The sequence below is a fragment of the Triticum dicoccoides genome, chromosome 1B (assembly GCF_002162155.2).
Source record: "Triticum dicoccoides isolate Atlit2015 ecotype Zavitan chromosome 1B, WEW_v2.0, whole genome shotgun sequence".
Taxonomy (NCBI): Eukaryota; Viridiplantae; Streptophyta; class Magnoliopsida; order Poales; family Poaceae; genus Triticum; species Triticum dicoccoides.
In genome coordinates, this window is record NC_041381.1 from 2,173,987 (window position 1) to 2,192,170 (window position 18,184).

Sequence of the window (18,184 nt, forward strand, 5' to 3'; positions counted from 1 at the left end):
GATTTATTTTAGCTGAACCTATTTGATTTCTCTTAGGTGCTAGGGTTTGAGTCAATCCCCATTTCAAATTTAAAAGAAATTTAAACATGATGCAACACATGACTAGCTAGCCCAGAGCATACCAGAACTAGGGATGTGACAGCAGAAGCGGAAGCTCAAAACAGCGGAAAATGCACTCAGTATCAGATGGAGCAAAGTACTCAACACCGCAGACAAATACAGCGACAGTCGCCGAACAAAGAGCTACCCAAAGCGAAAACTACTGCCCGAATTTGATGAGGAGGCCATAGAGCCCCCACAATCAAAAAACAACGAGGCCACCCGGTCGGATGGACGACCCCATGGCAAACAGAGAGCGGCAAATGGCGCCGCACACAAGCCGGCACGCTCTCCGCACAAGGATTCGCATCAAACAGATGACCCAGTTAGATCTATCTACGGGCCAAGAAATCAAGCTCTAGTAAGCAAGGCAACACATCAAGTATCCGAACATCATGGTAAACCTAAATATAGGGGTGCCGCACACCCCCTATATTTCACCGATGAGGTGCTGGATCATGAATTTCCAGCAGGATTCAAGCCCGTAAACATAGAGGCATATGACGGAACAACAGACCCTGGAGTCTGGATTGAGGATTACATCCTCCATATACACATGGCTAGAAGAGATGATCTCCACGCCATAAAATACTTACCCCTCAAACTCAAAGGGCCAGCCCGGCATTGGCTTAAAAGCCTTCCCGAAAACACCATTGGAAGTTGGGAGGAGCTCGAGGATTATTTTCGAGCAAATTTTCAAGGGACCTATGTCCGACCCCCGGATGCCGACGATTTAACTCACATAGCTCAACAACCCGGAGAGTCAGCCCGAAAATTTTGGAACAGATTCCTTACTAAAAAGAACCAAATAGTCGACTGTCCGGACACCGAAGCCTTAGCAGCTTTCAAACACAACGTTCGAGACGAATGGCTCGCCAGACACCTCGGCCAAGAAAAGCCAAGAACAATGGCCGCATTAACAAGCCTCATGACCCGCTTTTGCGCGGGAGAGGATAGTTGGCTAGCAAGATGCAGCACTAGCGACCCAAGTACATCCGAGGTCAGGGATGAAAACGGGAAACCACGACGCAGCAAGGACCAGCGTTGGACCAAGGGAAACAGCCCGAAGAGCACGGCAGTTAACGCCGGATTCAAAAGCTCTCGGCAGAATCATTAAAAGCTGCCCCTCAATGATAACAGGGACGAGCTATCTAACTTAAACAAAATCTTGGACAAGATATGCCAAATCCACAGTACTCCCGGGAAGCCTGCAAACCGGCCACACCCATAGAGATTGTTGGGTCTTCAAGCAGTCCGGCAAACTCAACGCTGAATACAAGGGGCTCGACACACCAAGCGAGGACGATGACGAACCCCAAAAGCAGAGCACCGGAAAACAAAAGAATTTCCCACAAGAAATCAAAACAGTAAACTCACTTCACGTGACAAAAGGGAAAAATAGAGCGGCGCCCATAGAGGTATGCGCCATATGGACTATCCTGGAAGAGTCCCGCCACTGGTTGTCAAAACCAATCACCTTTGACCATCGGGATTACTCTAGAAGTATACGGAACGCAGGTTGGACTGCATTGATATTAGATCCGATAATTGGCGGACTCCAATTTTCACAAGTCTTAATGGACGGCGACAGTGATCTAAACCTGCTATACCAGGACACAATCCGCAAAATGGGGATAGACCCAACCAAATTTCGCCATAGCAATACTTCCTTTCAAGGGGTAATGTCAGGCCCATATGCCCACTGTACGGGCTCTCTACTGCTAGAAGTTGTGTTTGGCTCACCCGACAACTTCTGTCGCGAAAAGTTGACCTTCCACCTCGCCCTATTTACAAGTAGCTATCAAGCACTATTGGGACGCGAAGCTTTCGCCCGCTTTAACGCAATACCGCATTATGCATCTCTTACACTTAAAATGCCCGGTCCACGCGGCATCATCTCATTAAAGGGAAACATCGAGGGTCCCTCGAGTCCGGATAATTGTGCAGATGCCTTGACAGCCCCACAATAAACCGGCTTCAACAATACAAGCACTTAGACAGGTCGTCCAGACCCCGGACACGGCTGGACGAGTCCGGCGTACACATACAAGGGGCTCCGCGCATCCACAACAAGAGACAATAAGCTCAATTTTGTTCATTCTTTGAATTGTACTTTGTTTATATAATATAGCATACATTCTCGCACGATCTTTTTCAACTAAGTACCTCTCCTTTACAGATGAACACCGTGCTACACCCATCCAGGATACGGCACAACGGAGACACAGGTGCAGACGTGCAGTAGGGACCCGTTGCAAGGATTCTTTTCAGATTAAGACCCTGCGTAAACCTTTTTTACTGTCTCTTGTTGATACACATCCCCTTGTTTCTTGCTATAACCAAGGAGGAGGCTGGCGTTTTGGCATAGGCCACGTCAGAATTTTGCGCGTACCTGGACACCAGGGGCTTTTTACCAAGGGCGATTGTTCGACCCGTTTTTCATAAAGACCGAATACCTTAGGGAGTGTTCGGCGTCTCGAGTTAGGCCTTATATGCATCAGCTCCGAATCATGTCTTTGGTCAAATGTTGGGTTTGCCCGGCTCCTGTGTTTTGCTGCCTTATGTTCTCCTCTGTCGGCTAATGTGGCACCAGGAGAACTACTGCGATTGTGCCACCGGTTCGGCCAGGGGAGCACCTCAGTAGCGTGAGACTGGTCAACCACTCGATGACCCGCTGGAATCATTAGAATTCCTCCGCATTGACAAAGGGCCGTTTCCCGGCCAGGCACATATGCGCCCCGAATTCGGGTGAGCGTGGTGCCCCTAGGGGCTATATAGTAGCCCCACTGTCGAACTCCTATGGCTAAGTGAAAGTGATAAAGCATTATAGTCCGGTTGCCTAGTTTGCTGTGCTATCACCTCCTTTGTAGGACCAAGACGTTGGATTAAGTGTGAAAATGTGTTTTCTGCAAACACCCCCGCATTATATGTGTGGGGCCTGAAGCCAAAGACTGCCATCTTTCAGGTTATATACACATATACATTAATGGCCGCATAGAAGGTATTTTTAATTCTTAAAAGCACAAGTATAAAAAGCTTTCATATTCCATCGAAGCATTGTTTAACAATAATACATGTTATTCGAACATAATATCCTTCGAGCACTGCGTCTCTATTAAACGAGTGCCCTGAAGAACTTCCTGAAAATAGTGCTCGACAGGTACTCGGCTTCCGTCCGAATCTTGGGATGCAACATCGGTGGCCTTCATCTCCGCCCAGTATGTCTTGACACGGGCAAGAGCCATCCGCGCACCCTCTATGCATGCTAACCGCCTCATTGCTTTGATATGCGGTACCGCACCAAGGAACTGCTGCACCAAGCCAAAATAACTCTTCGGCTCGGGCCTTTTCGGCCACAAATGAGTCACGACATTCTTCATGGCAAGTACGGACAACCTATTCAGCTCCGCCCATTCGGCCAAACGATCGGTTAATGGAAGTGGACGCTCTGGACTGCGGAACTGTGACCAAAAAAGCTCTTCCGTCTCGTGATCCTTTTGATCTCCGAAGTGTTTGGCCGCGTCCGTGGCACTCGCCGCCAAGTCCAGATAAGCATCCGCACTACTCCACAGCCGGTCCAACTGAGCATATTTCGGATCCGTGAACTTCCTGCGCTGCAGAAAGGGCTTTCCAGCCACGATATCTCCGGCCTGACATAGCTCCTCCTTCATAGCTCTCATCGCAGAGCGAGCATCCTTGGCCTCGGTGGTGGCCTTCTTCAGGTCCTCTTGCTCCGCTCGAACTTCTTTTTCAAGAAGCTCGTAGCGGTCGGTAGCATTCTTCAACTTCACGGCCATCTCGGCCATTTCCTTCTTGCTTCGGCAGTGAGCAGCCTGTTCGGCTTTTAGCTCTTCGGCCGCCTTTAAGGCAGCCGCATCACTTTTCCTGGCCTGCTCCTTGGCTCGGGCAAGCTCCGCCGGAAGATTCTCCATGGCAGGGGCACCATCTGCATCAAGCATACATATCGTAAGGCATGGGGATCAAGCTCCCTTACTAGGTGTCCGCGGAGAAACTGCATACCTTGTGACTCGTCCAGCCGCTTGTTGACAAGCGCGATGTCGGCATCCACCACGTCAAGTTGCCGCTTTAGTTCGGCAAATTCATCAGTCCGGCTAGCCACAGGACGTCCCGCCACCTACATAGGAAGGGCGACATATTATATCTGAGATTATGATCCTCGGCACGCTGTCATTTGTGACAACGCACCGAGTCTCAGGGGCTACTATCTACACGGGGCGCATCTTATATATGCGGAATAGTCAAAAGGTACATCATTGCACGTACCTCAAAACCCGTCAGTAAACTCCTAGCGGCCTCGTACAACCCGCTTTCCGCGGACAAAATCTTTTCAATCACCGTACCCATCAATGCACGGGATCCTCTGACATAGACACTCGCCCGAGCAGACCCTTCAACTCCTCCGACCATGCACCAAGGAGGTGCCAGACTTGTCTGATGGCCTTTTTCGAAGGCCGGACACGGAGGGCTCTGGGGGGTCCTACGACCGCCCTCCACCCCTGCCGGATTCGGGGAAACCCTTCGCGACGACACCTCAGGATCGTCTGCCTCGCTATGCGGTACGGCAGGGGGAGGCGTTCCGCTCTCCATCATCTCCGGACGAAGATCCGCCAAAGACGAGCTCTGCTGAGAAGGGCTGAGATCCGAACTACAAGGTAAAATTTCGGTCATCTTCAGAGATAAAACAGGGATGTCTCTTATTTTAGGAAAAAGTCCCCTCTCTACTTACGGATCGCTGGAGGGCTGATCTCCTTGGGGAAATAATGCGGCCAGAGCATCTTCCGGTGCAGGACCCTCTTGCCAGGATTTCTTCCCGCGCTTTGAGGCCTTGGTCTCTGAATCTCCAGAGGCGGTCCTCTTCTCCCCTTGGATGGAGGGATTCTCGATCCCTCCTTGCTTGATAACCTCCTTCGCGGAGACAGTAGCTTCCTTGTTCCCCCCTTAGCCTTCTTCTAAAGGCACAGCCTCCAGCATCTTGGTTAACACGGGATCCGGCATGGTCTCAGGGAGGGGGGCTGGACACCTGATCAGTTTTGCTTTCGCTATCCACTCCTGTGTAAGGGACAGCTCTTTTAAGGGCAAGTTTATGACAAATATACGGATAGCGTGTCCGGGTAGGGGACTACTTACTTGAGCATCCAGGTGATTGCAGCTCAGACCTACGTCCTCGGTCAAGTCCGGACACATTGCTTGTGATTCGAAGAACAGTTTGTACATCTCCACGGGCATTGCGCCCATAAAATGTTGAAGAGCTCGTGTCCCTCCGGATTGAACTCCCACGGGCGGAGGGGGCAACGTTTGCAGGGCAGGATGCGACGAATCAGCATGACCTGCGCTACTACAACCAGATTGATCTCTCTCTCCAGGAGGTCTCGAATACGGCCCTGCAACAGGGGCACATCTTTGGACAGCCCCCAGTCAAGCTTTTTATTGAGCCATGACGCCAGCCGCGGTGGAGGACCCGAGCGAAAGGCAGGTGGCGCCACCCATTTGGTGCCCCTAGGAGCTGTGATATAAAACCACTCTTGTTGCCATAGGCTGAGCTCCTCTTGAAAAGAGCCCTCGGGCCATGGAGCATTCTTGCTTATAACAGCCACTCCGCACTCTGCATGTTGCCCCTTGATCATCTTCGGCTCCACCTTGAAGGTCTTGAGCCATAATCCGAAGTGAGGGGTAATGCGGAGGAAGGCTTCACACACGACGATGAACGATGAGATGTGGAGGATGGACTCCGGATCCAAGTCGTGAAATTCCAGCCCGTAATAAAACATGAGCCCCCTCATGAAGGGGTCCATCGGGAAACTTAGTCCCCGAAGGAAGTGAGACGTGAACACCATGCTTTCACCTGGATTGGGAGTGGGAATAACCTGCCCTTGAACAGGCAGCCTATGCGAGATTTCGCCAGTTAGATACCTGGCATCTCTTAGCTTTAGGACGTCTTCTTCCGTGACGGAGGAAGGCATCCACCAGCCTTGGAGGTTGGAGGCGGACATCATCGAAGGTCCAAGGCGCCTGAATCTGGAGCTTTGGGTGTTGGAACTCGAAGCGAGGGGCGGATTCGATGGAGATTGAGAAAAAGGAACGGGGCCTTGGTCTCTTTATAAAGAGGTTGAATACCAGGAGCCCTCCCCGTGACCGTTCGGGACTCGCCTTTGATAGAGGAGGCGTGCCAACGGGCACGATTGGGTTACCCACGCCCGTATTGATGAGAATCCCGGAATAAGGGGACATGATCTCTGCTTTGACAAGACGTGCCAAGGAAACCGCCTCGCTAAACGCGCTGAGGTGGGACAGTGAAAACGATTCGAATAAAGGCTTGGCCATGGTGTGATGTCACGCTGCAGAATACGTCAGCAGATTGAACTTGTGTAAATGTTATTCTCTCTACAGTGGTATGTGGAACTTATTTTGCAGAGCCGGACACTATCCTTGTGTTCAAAATCTTCTATGAAGTATTTGGAGGAGGAACCCGCCTTGCAATGCCGAACACAATATGCGCGCTGGACCCGTCGTCATTGAAGCCTGGTTCAGGGCCTACTGAGGGAGTCCTGGATTAGGGGGTGTCCGAATAGCTGGACTATGACCTTTGGTTGGACTCCTGAACTATGAAGATACAAGATTGAAGACTTCGTCCCGTGTTCGGATGGGACTTTCCTTGGCGTGCAAGGCAAGCTTGGCGATACGGATATGTAGATCTCCTACCATTGTAACCGACTCTGTGTAACCCTAACCCTATTCGGTGTCTATATAAACCGGAGGGTTTTAGTCCGTAGGACGAACAACAATCATACCATAGGCTAGCTTGTAGGGTTTAGCCTCTCTGATCTCGTGGTAGATCTACTCTTGTACTACCCATATCCTCAATATTAATCAAGTAGGAGTAGGGTTTTACCTCCATTGGGAGGGCCCGAACCTGGGTAAAAACATCGTGTCCCTTGTCTCCTGTTACCATCCGCCTAGACGCACAGTTCGGGACCCCCTACCCGAGATCCGCTGGTTTTGACACCGACAGTCGTCCATACCGTCGATGCCTTCGGAGTCGAAGTCAAGCACGTCGGTTAAATCATCAACCGTGGCTATGAAGTGGGTGGTGGTTGGGCAACAAATTCTTTGTCGCCTGCTTCCCACTTGAGCCGGACATAGTTCGGCCTGGAGTTCTCTGTAAGAGAGAGAATTTTTAATGAGTTTAGTATGTCGCCAAAGGGCGAGTGCTGGAAGATGTCCGCGGCGGTGAACTCCATTACCGGGGCCCAACCAGTCTTGGTGGGCTCGAGAGTGCGCAGACTGGGACCTACAACCGGATATGAGTCTGGGGGCCCGGAGTCATAGCTTTCCCAGAGGTGGGGCCTGTGTTCGGCCCATCGTCGATGAGGATAAGGCCTGCGGGGCAGGGTCTAGTCCTCCGTCCTTAGGCAACGCATCCTGCCCCGGATTTAAATCTGAGGCTTCTGCCGGGGTAATATCGCGAGCATCGTCTGACAGCAGGTCTAAGCCATGCTCATCATGATTATTCGGCACTCCTGACACAATCTGCTCTAGATGACCAAGCGGATCGGTCCGTAGTGTGAAGCTGCCGAACACGAAGATCTGTCCGGGGAGGAAAGTCTCACCCTAGACAGCATCGTTGATGATGATTGAAGGAGCCATCAAGCCTTGAGGCGACGTCACAGAGGAACTCTCAATGAAAGTAGCAATGTCGGCGTCAACACCGGTGGATCTCGGGTAGGGGGTCCCGATCTGTGCATCAAGGCTGATGGTAACAGGAAGCAAGGGACACAGATGTTTACCCAGGTTCGGGCCCTCTCGATGGAGGTAAAACCCTACTTCCTGCTTGATTAATATTGATGGTATGGGTAGTACAAGAGTAGATCTACCACGAGATCGTAGAGGCTAAACCCTAAGAGCTAGCCTATGATGGTATGAATGTAATTGTGATCGGCCTTCTAAGGACCAACCTCTCCGGTTTATATAGACACGGGAGAGGGCTAGGGTTTACATGGAGTCGGTTACAAGAAAGGAAAGATAAAACCCTACTTCCTGCTTGATTAATATTGATGGTATGGGTTGTACAAGAGTAGATCTACCACGAGATCGCAGAGGCTAAACCCTAAGAGCTAGCCTATGATGGTATGATTGTAATTGTGATCGGCCTTCTAAGGACCAACCTCTCCGGTTTATATAGACACGGGAGAGGGCTAGGGTTTACATGGAGTCGGTTACAAGGAAGGAAAGATAATATCCGGATCGCCAAGCTTTCCTTCCACACAAAGGAGAGTCCCATCCGGACACGGGCCAAAGTCTTGAGTCTTGTATCTTCACGCTTCAATAGTCCGGACGTTGTACACAGTCCGGCTGTCCGGATACCCCCTAATCCAGGACTCCCTCAGTAGCCCCTGAACCAGGCTTCAATGACGATGAGTCCGGTGCGCAGTATTGTCTTCGGCATTGCAAGCGGGTTCCTTCTCTGAATACACCAAAGTAATTATTGAACACGTAGACTGTGTCTGGATCTGCAAGATGATCTTCACATAGCATAAACCCGATCCGCTGGCAATCTTCGGGCGTTGTGCCCTTGCATCATGGCCTGGTCCAACGCGGACCAGCATTTCTTACCCCACAACGACTCGTGTTATGAGGTGGTTTTATTGGCACGTCCCGTCGAGGCAGAGATCATGTTCCTCTTGTTACGGGATTTTCCATTTAATATGGGCGTGCGTGACCCCATGACGGCCGTTGGTATTACCCTGCGTGTTTTTAGATAAGCCTCAAACAGCCATACCAAGGACTCTTGATATTCATCCCCTTTATAAAAGGGGTCGAGGCCTATGCCTCTTTTCCACCTTCCTCGCGCCTTCTTGCACCTCGAGTTCTAACACCCGAAACCCAAGCTTCAACACCCCAGATCCTCAAACATGTCCGGATCCGTCCCTCAAGGCCAGTGGGTGGCCTCCTCGATTCAAGAGGACGACATCGCGAAGCTTAGGGAGGTCGGATACCTGACTGTCGACATCCAACACAGGCTTCCTGCACCGGGGCAGGTCATCCCCTGTCAAGACCGGTTTTCCAATAAAAATATTTATTGAGAAACCAATCTTTTGAGTCCAGTATGAGAGAAATCCTCCTCACTGGTAGACAATTTCTTGATACAATAAGCCAGTAGCATAAAATATATTACAGGGTCGAACTGCGGTTGCTCAACCAAATTATTACAAGCACGCCAATAATTATACATAATGGCGGACATGACACAGTGGTGTGGAGGCATACTACTGACTCGAGGATATGGCGGTGGTGGAAAAACACAGCGGGGAGAGAAATACAAGACTCTATGTCTATCATCTCATCGAGCGTCGAGGTGAGGCTCGATGAATTTATTTGGTAGCGGAAGCGGATATAAAACAGTGACCAAATCCAGGGTCGCACGAGACTGACTGGGACTCCTCTAAGTGTTGGACTCGCTATCGAACTCTTCATCCAGGAAATCGCCTTCGTCAGCATCTGGCCAAATCAACAAGCCAGTGAGTACTTTGAAAGTACTCGCAAGACAGTTCGGACGTAAGATATAACAAATGCATGCATGGATGCGTCATGAATAAATTCACCAATGTACATTAAAAATTATCATAACAAGGTCAGTAAAAGGGAAACGGCGGTAGTCCGCCTGAAATCCCAACAGAACATAAATAATTACCGATCGGGGGTCTGAAGCGACGCCTCGAAAGGTGAACAAATAAATATAAGGAAAAAGATGCCACAGTCGGGCGTCTTAGCGACACCACATAAAGGGCTTAAAAAGAAATACCTCAGTCGGACGTCGGGGCGACGTCACAGAAAGGGCTTTAAAAGAAATGCCACAGTCGGACATCGGGGCGACATCACAAAAAGGGCTTGAAAAGAAATGCCACAGTCGGACGTCGGGGCGACATCACAGAAAGGGCTTGAAAAGAAATGCCATAGTCGGACGTCGGGGCGACATCACAGAAAGGGCTTGAAAAGAAATGCCACAGTCGGACGTCGGGGCGACATCACAGAAAGGGCTTGAAAAGAAATGCCACAGTCGGACGTCGGGGCGACATCACAGAAAGGGCTTTTATGGGAAGATAAATAATAATCATAATAAACATTTAATTCATAAGAATAAAAGGGTTAGTCCATCCACAGGAATATCATTTAACCGGAATTATCACTCATGCGAAACACCGGAGTCTCTGTCATCAACACTGTCATTGTTAGGACAAGATAATACGAATTTGGACATGGAATAGATGATTTGGAGGGATATATGACTCTGCAGAGTTTGTACAAAATTATTCCCACAGCCAATGGATTTCCGTAGTCGCGAAGGACTAGTTCCGTTTACGGTATTTCGGAAGAAAACACAGCTAACCAGTACACACCCATCATACCTCTCGATGCTAGGAATCACCCTAGACATCGTCCAAGAAAAACTTTTGAGACGGGGAGATCACAATCTCGAATAGCATGGGATCAAATTTATATACGCGCGCTCTAAGGGGTGCCCCCCTCTCGGTCCCAACCGGAAACACCCATGCCCCCTGACCGGATGACTGGCTTTAATCCAGGGCCATGGAACCATCATCACGGCCTCTCCTTTTGGTGTGTACCAGAAAAGCGGTTTGCAACTTACTAAACCATATTCCTTGCGGAAAACATGTGGTAGTACAGGGAAGGAAATGAAAGGAACTGGACCGATCCGGTTTGACACTGAAGTCACATAGTCCGGCATGAGACTGGCATGCCACAACACTGCCATCTCACCCATCCTCATGCCAACACATGGCCATTCATACTCACATCCATCCACTTATGGATCATCGAACTCACTTACCTCAACATTGCATAAAATGACGTTCATCGGTATGCTTATCACCATGCCATGAAACTAACTAAATGCAAAACATGCCAAGACACTCATCATATCAAAAGTTCAAACATGCTTGCCTGGTTCAGAGTAGTCGGAGCCTAGCTCGGTGAAGTTCGCGGCTCCGTCACCTCCTTCGGTATCTACGGTATAAAGAGAATATATGCGCTATCGTAAATACCAAGGAGTGCACAGAAAGTATACCAAATATTTTTCAAATAAATCTGATAAAAAACTAGACAAAATTTTAAAGAGAATAGAAGAAGAACCAATCAAAAATACTTTTCTGTTTAAAAGTTATAAAGGTTTTTGTCCAGGGACTCATCTGTAATGAAACAGAAGATTTCCAGGGGTTAGTTTATAAAAATAGAAAACGCTTCAGCAGAAACTACGCCAGCCCAAAGAGAAAACGCATTTTGCCCGAAGGCGCTTCCAGAAAACGATTCAAAAGAGAGAGCAGAGAGGCTGACGGTGGGGTCCCACTTGTCAGGTTTAAACATTCAAACGGGGCGGACGAAGCTCGTCGTCGACCGAGAGCCGCGGTGGTCGTCGGCGGCGATCCACGGCGAGGCAGGAAGATCGGGGAGTACCTCCGTGCTCAGGGCGCCATTCCGCGTCAGTTGGTGGTGGTGGTGGTCGCCGGCGAGCACTGTGTCGACGGCGGCCCCTGCTCCGGCGGACGGTGGTTCGGACGAAGATGGAGCTCGCCGGAGAGGGCTGCAAGGTTCAAATTGACGAGGGGGTTAGGGTGCTAGGTGTGGAAGAGGGCTACGGATGAGGTTTGGGCACCGGAGATGGCCTCACCAGAGTGAATCGAGCAGGAGGCCGAGGCGGGGCGAGGCGGCCGGAGCTGGGGGAGGAGACCTCCTCGAGGTCCCCCTAGTGGCCTGGCGGGTTGTTGGTGAGGAGTGGTGATGCTGCGTGCACGAGAGTGAGCTCGGGGCCCCTTTATATAGGCGGTCCGAGGCGGTTGCCGTGAACGGGGATCACCGGCGAGTGATTACGGTGGCGCAGTGCTCGGTCGGGGTGGTTAGGGGGTCGAGCGTCATCACGGAGGTTCAATGGGTCTGTTTTGGTGCTAAACTGGCCGGGGTTTGGGTGTTAAGGGCGAGCTCGACGGAACGGGGATGGCGCGGGCCCGTCGGCGGCGGAGAGTTCGTCCCGTGCTTGCCGGCCATGGTGGCTGTGCCACGGGCGTGCGCTGGCGTGCATGAGGCCACGCGGAGATCCAGGGGGCTTTGGGCGGCGCTGAACGGCGTTCTGCCGTGGTGTGTCTCCTGTCGGCCGCCACGGGAGGTCCCGACGCTGCAGAAGACGCCAGCGAGGGCGGGCCAGCGCGCTACCGACGCCAGGAAGGCTCCACGCACGCGTGTGAAGCTTCGGACAAGAGGAAGAGGCGGCGAGGAACGTGCCAAGGGCACTGTGGCCGCGTGACTGAAACTGACGGACGAAGACGACACTGAAGACTGAACTTACTGAATTTGCAAAGGAACAGTGTAGCTCAGGTGTTCGACAGAATGCTCCAGGCATGTAGGGATTTTTCCATGAGCTGATACTTGGTGGAGTGGCTTCTCATTGCTCAAATAGGTTGCCTGAATTTTGGTGGAATTTTTGGGGGAGTGTAGATATGAATTTCATCAAATTTGGCAAATCTGGTCCAAACTTGCAGAGACTGAATTTTGAAAAATTTGAAAAGAGAAGGAGTGGATCAAGATGGTTCTGAGTTGTGGGTACAAAGGACTATCCAGGGGAGTTGGTGTGAGGTCAAAACTCAAATGAAAAAGAGTACTTGCTTTGAAAATCACTAAGGCTCCAAATAATTTTCAGAATTGATTTGAGAGGGAAAATAATTAGAATAAAATCCAAAACTTGTTTGGATTAGTTGGGACAGAGAAATTGGGTTGATCACAAGGTGTAGGGGAGGTTTTGGAGAGGTTTTATCACATGGGCAAGAATGCTAAGTCAAGGATGGTTCCAAGATATGGAAATCCCAAATTTTCATAGAGTTTTATTTTAAAAGAAAAATAATTTAAACTCCCAAAAATAAATTTTGAGAGGGAACCAACAGAGAAGAAGTTTTCAAAAGATCAACCACCAAAGTTTGAAAAAAAATAAAATCCTTGCCAAGGCAAAGGAAGTTTTTTTTGTGTGGAAGGTTTTTCTGAAAAAGAAAAATTTTAAGACAAGGCCTTTCCTCAAAAACCACAAAATTTTTGATAAAAACCAAATAAAAATTTTAGAGTGTCACATCCCCACACCAGAGCCTAATGAGTGCATCGTTTTTGTCCCGCACTTCCTCCGCGGCCTGGGCTTCACCCTCGATCCCTTTGTGAGGGGGCTCATGTTCTATTATGGGTTGGATTTTCATGATCTGGCTCCAAACGCTATCCTCCATATCTCGTTGTTCATTATCGTGTGCGAGGCTTTCCTTCACGTCACCCCACACTTCGACTTGTGGCTCAAGACCTTCAATGTGACGCCGAAGATGATCGAGGGGTGACATGTGGAGTGCGGAGGTGCCGTAATAAGCAGAAACACCGATGCCCCGTGGCCAGAGGGTTCTTTCCCAGAAGTATCCGATGTATGGCAACGGAGGTGGTTTTACGTCACGGCTCCCAGAGGCACAAAGTGGGTGGCTGCCCCCGAGTTTCGCTCGGGCCCTCCGTCACAGTTGGCGTCTTGGGCAGGCGTAGGATGGAATTGGGGGCCCGCTGGTGATATACCAGTACTGCAGAATCGCATCCGGGAGCTTCTTTCGAGGGACATTAACCTTGTCAGCATAATGCAAGTGATATTAATCCGGCGGATGTCGTTGTGCCAACGCCGGCCTCTCCGGATGTGGGAGTTCAATCCGGAGGGTCCGCGGACTGTCAAGCACTTCTTCGGCTTGAAGCTCGAAGAGATGTGCAAATTATTCTTTGGACGGAAATTAGTGTGTCCGGACACCACCGAGGATGCGGTCCTAAGCTGCAATCGCCTAGATACTCGAGTAAGTAGCCTTGATACCGGACACCCTGTTTTGTATTTGTCATGATTGTTTATTCTGAAAATCATCCGCGTCCAGGAATGGCTCAGCAAGGCGGAGAGATTCAGGTGTCCGGCGCCACTTCCCGAAGGCTCGCCCGCCCCCACCATGGCCAAGGTGCTCGACCGGGTACTCAGCATAATGCTCTCAGGAAAAGACAAGGGAAGGAACGAAGAAACCGAACCCCACATGCTACGCATCCGAACCAGGGGAATTGTTACCTCCCCCAAGGAGGATAGTCGGGGAGGGAAGGCTAAGGCCTCCTCCCCGCGCGGGAAGAAGAGGGCCGCCTCCGAGGATTTGGAGGCGGAGATGCCCAAATTAGGGAAAAAGACATCCCCAGGGGGCCTTGCCCCGACGGGCACTGTCGGTGTCAAAACCGGCGGATCTCGGGTAGGGGGTCCCGAACTGTGCGTCTAGGCGGATGGTAACAGGAGACAAGGGACACGATGTTTTTACCCAGGTTCGAGCCCTCTAGATGGAGGTAAAACCCTACTCCTGCTTGATTAATATTGATGATATGGGTAGTACAAGAGTTGATCTACCACGAGATCAGAGAGGCTAAACCCTAGAAGCTAGCCTATGGTATGATTGTTGTTCGTCCTACGGACTAAAACTCTCCGGTTTATATAGACACCGGAGAGGGCTAGGGTTACACAGAGTCAGTTACAATGGGAGGAGATCTACATATCGTATTGCCAAGCTTGCCTTCCACGCCAAGGAAAGTCCTATCCAGACACGGGACGAAGTCTTCAATCTTGTATCTTCATAGTCCGGGAGTCCGGCCAAAGGTCATAGTTCGGCCATCCAGACACCCCCTAATCCAGGACTCCCTCAGTAGCCCCCGAACCAGGCTTCAATGACGATGAGTCCGGCGTGCAAATTTGTCTTCGACATTGCAAGGCGGGATCTTCTCCAAATTCCATGTACCTGTCGAATAGTGTTCGGCTTCTAGTGCATGCTGTGCTCCTTGGGTTCTGTGTCCAATAATGACCATCTTCCACGTTTCAAACGAATGCGAAAAGCCAGGGAGTTTTTTCATTTACCCCCCTAGCTGCCTAAATGAGCCGCCCATAAAAGATACGGGGATTTAGATCTAATTCACACTATCTTCCCTCCGTGAGCATTCATCAGAGCGCATTCGACAGAGATCCATTCCATCATGCCTGGTCGATGCAGCTCCTCCTTTCGCCCCTCCAGCCCTCGGCCCGGAGATTGGGAGCGGTGTTCCGTCCCACACAGTGAGTTAGTAGCGCTCTAATCCAAGGGGCTCCTCCCCCCAGCATATATGGTCCCAGTTCGAGCCGGGCTTGCTACCTATAGTGGCGGAGAGCAGGCGGAGAGAGTCCCCAATCCCTCCAAAGGAGAGCAGGTATGCCTTGTCCCTTATTTAATAAGAGGACTCGGATTTCCAATCCATCCGTTTCTTTGGGGGCTACTGGAGTTTTATGGCCTCTAGCTACACAACCTCACGCCTGCCTCCACACTGCATATTGCGGGCTTCGTGGCCCTTTGTGAGCTGTTTTTGGGCGTCGGGGCCCATTTCGCGCTGTGGAAGAAGTTGTTCTGCCTCGTGCCCCGCTCTCAGGAGGGGTCGATTTATCAAGTGGGCGGAGCCGAACTATGGCGCATCGCCGGGACCGGATATCTATCCGGAACCCCAAAGAAGGCGTCCAAGGACTGGCCTTCAGAATGGTTTTATATAGATGATGTCCCTGTGCCGGACCCTGTATGGATCGGCCTCCCTGAGTTCAATAATGCTCCCTTGAAGAAACGCCTGAGCTGGCGTCCATGGAGCCCTCAAAGGGAAACTGACAGGGACGTCCGTTACCTGATGAGCCGGATAAGGTTGTTAGCTCATTCCGGACTGACCATGATCGAGGTCATGGCCACATGCATTATGCGGGGGGTGCATCCGCTTCAGTACAGAGGCCACCCCATGTGGGATTTCAACGGGGAGGATGATGCCACCCGGTGCGGTCGCAAGGGGCTGGATTCGGCTGCCACTCTAACGAAGATCTTATCCACTTTGTACTAGGGAGAAGAGGAGGAATTCCTTCGTGTCAACCCACGGGGAGGATTCTCTATGTACAATCCTCCAAGCTGGGTAAGCGAACACTTTCACTTGTCTATCCGTTTTCAAATTCCCATAGTTAAGTACTTAGTCTAGCAATTTTAACGCAGGAGCTTCGCCAGACTGTAAAGGAGATAAACAGCCCTCCTCCACAACCCGAGGACCCGGAACGGTCCCTCGACCCGGACTCCCAAGAGGACCCGGACTTATGTGTGGAGCTAATTGATGGGGTGTTTCATCAATTGAGTAAGGACAACACCTTAGTGGCCATTACGGCCGATTATCCCGGACTACTTCCGGCCTCAAAGGTAACCGAGACCGAAGTCCCAGTACTTTCAAGAGGATCCATCCATGCTTATTTTGGATCGTCGTATACCAATGGCGTTTTTTGCAGGGGAAATCCTTGAGGCGGAGGGCCGAGCCCGCGGCGGCTAGCCAACAAGGGCCATTGAGGCCCGGCGGGCTAAAAAGAAGTGCGGACCGGATCGAGACGCCGGTGCAACGGTACGGCGTGCAACTTTAATGCCCAGGGTTTATGCCCTAAAGGCATACTAACGCTCATGCTCTCTTTAGGAAGAAGATCGCCCGCCGGACTATGTCCACCGGCCAGACTTCAAGGCTAGGTCCGGAAGCGGAGGCGAACCCGGGGCGGGCACCGGGCGTTCCTCCGACAGAGGACACGAACGGGCTATCTGCCACCAATTCAGAGGTGGAGAGTGCCATGAACCACAGGCATCGCCGGACTGTTCTTCGTGACGCATCTTTTTCCCAAGAGGCGTTGGACGCCTTTAATACGGGAGATGCATACCTCTGTGCCACTCAAAATGGTCTAGCCAGAGCCACAGAGCAGTATGTAAAAGACATACAGGTGAGTAAATCTGATGGTTATATATATCAGTAGCCCCCGAGACTTGAAACAGTTAAAATAACTGATTTAAGGATCATTTGTTATGCAGGATCTTACAAAAAAGAATACGCAACTGTCCCAGGAGCTGGAAGAGTGCAAGGCCCAACTTGAGGCCGCACTAGCCGCTACAGAAAATGCCAAGGGAACCTCCTCAGGTAATATATGCTTCGAAAGATAAGTATGTTGTGAAGTGCGGCATGTGTGCAATGCTGACAATAACAGTGCAGATGGGGCCGGAGTGGATTCGGACAAGCAACAACTTTTGCGCCAGTTAAAGGCCAGCGAGAGCGTGCTTACGAGGGTGAGGCAAGAGAAGAACAAGCTTCAAGATGCCAATACCCAGCTGGGCGAGGAACTAAAGGATGTTCGTGCTCAGCTGTCGGATTCCGTAGAGGAGAATCGGCGACTTCGACGCGGCATTTTTAGTAAGTGCTTGAACGAATCTACAAAAAAGAGTTCGGCGAGGAAGTCGATTGACAGAGTTATGTCTGTAGATATGCTGACAGGTCGGCCTGCGGAGGAAATGCCCGATTCTACGAGTGACCTTCTTCCCGAGCTATCGCAACTGCAGGAACGAGTTCAGCAGGCGATGCAAGGCGTCATCCAGGCTTTGTGGCCATCCCTCTCCATGCCCGAAGCCCTTGGAGAGCTTGCAGAGAAGCTGAAGGGAGCGCGGCAGCACTTCCGATTATGGAAGATATCGGCCTGCCGTCAAGGCGCCAGGGAGGCCTGGGCCATGGTGAAGACGCGGTACACGAAGGCTGACCCAAACCACATGGCCGAGGTCGGCCCTATGGGGCCCGACGCGTAGGAGATCCCTGTCAGTTTAGTGTACGGACAGGTAGAGCTGGCCGCCAAGTATTCCCAACAGGACTTTAAATTAGACAGCCTGTTGGATGGTATTGAAGAAGAATATACCCAGTCAAATTGACTATGTAATTTAAAATGACATGTAAAATGCCTTCTAGCCGGATTGTAGATCATTTGTCATTGCGGACCTTTTCGCTTCAACCTCTGGACCCGATAGTCCGGAGTGTGTCCGAATACCCTCTCGGTTATGTAAGAACCGGGGCATGCATGGAGACTAGGCGTAGGGGTCATAAGTGCTTTAGCAGACAAGTTCCCAACTAGTTATGTTATATTACATGGTTAGTAAGAAACATCTTCCAGGGAGAATAG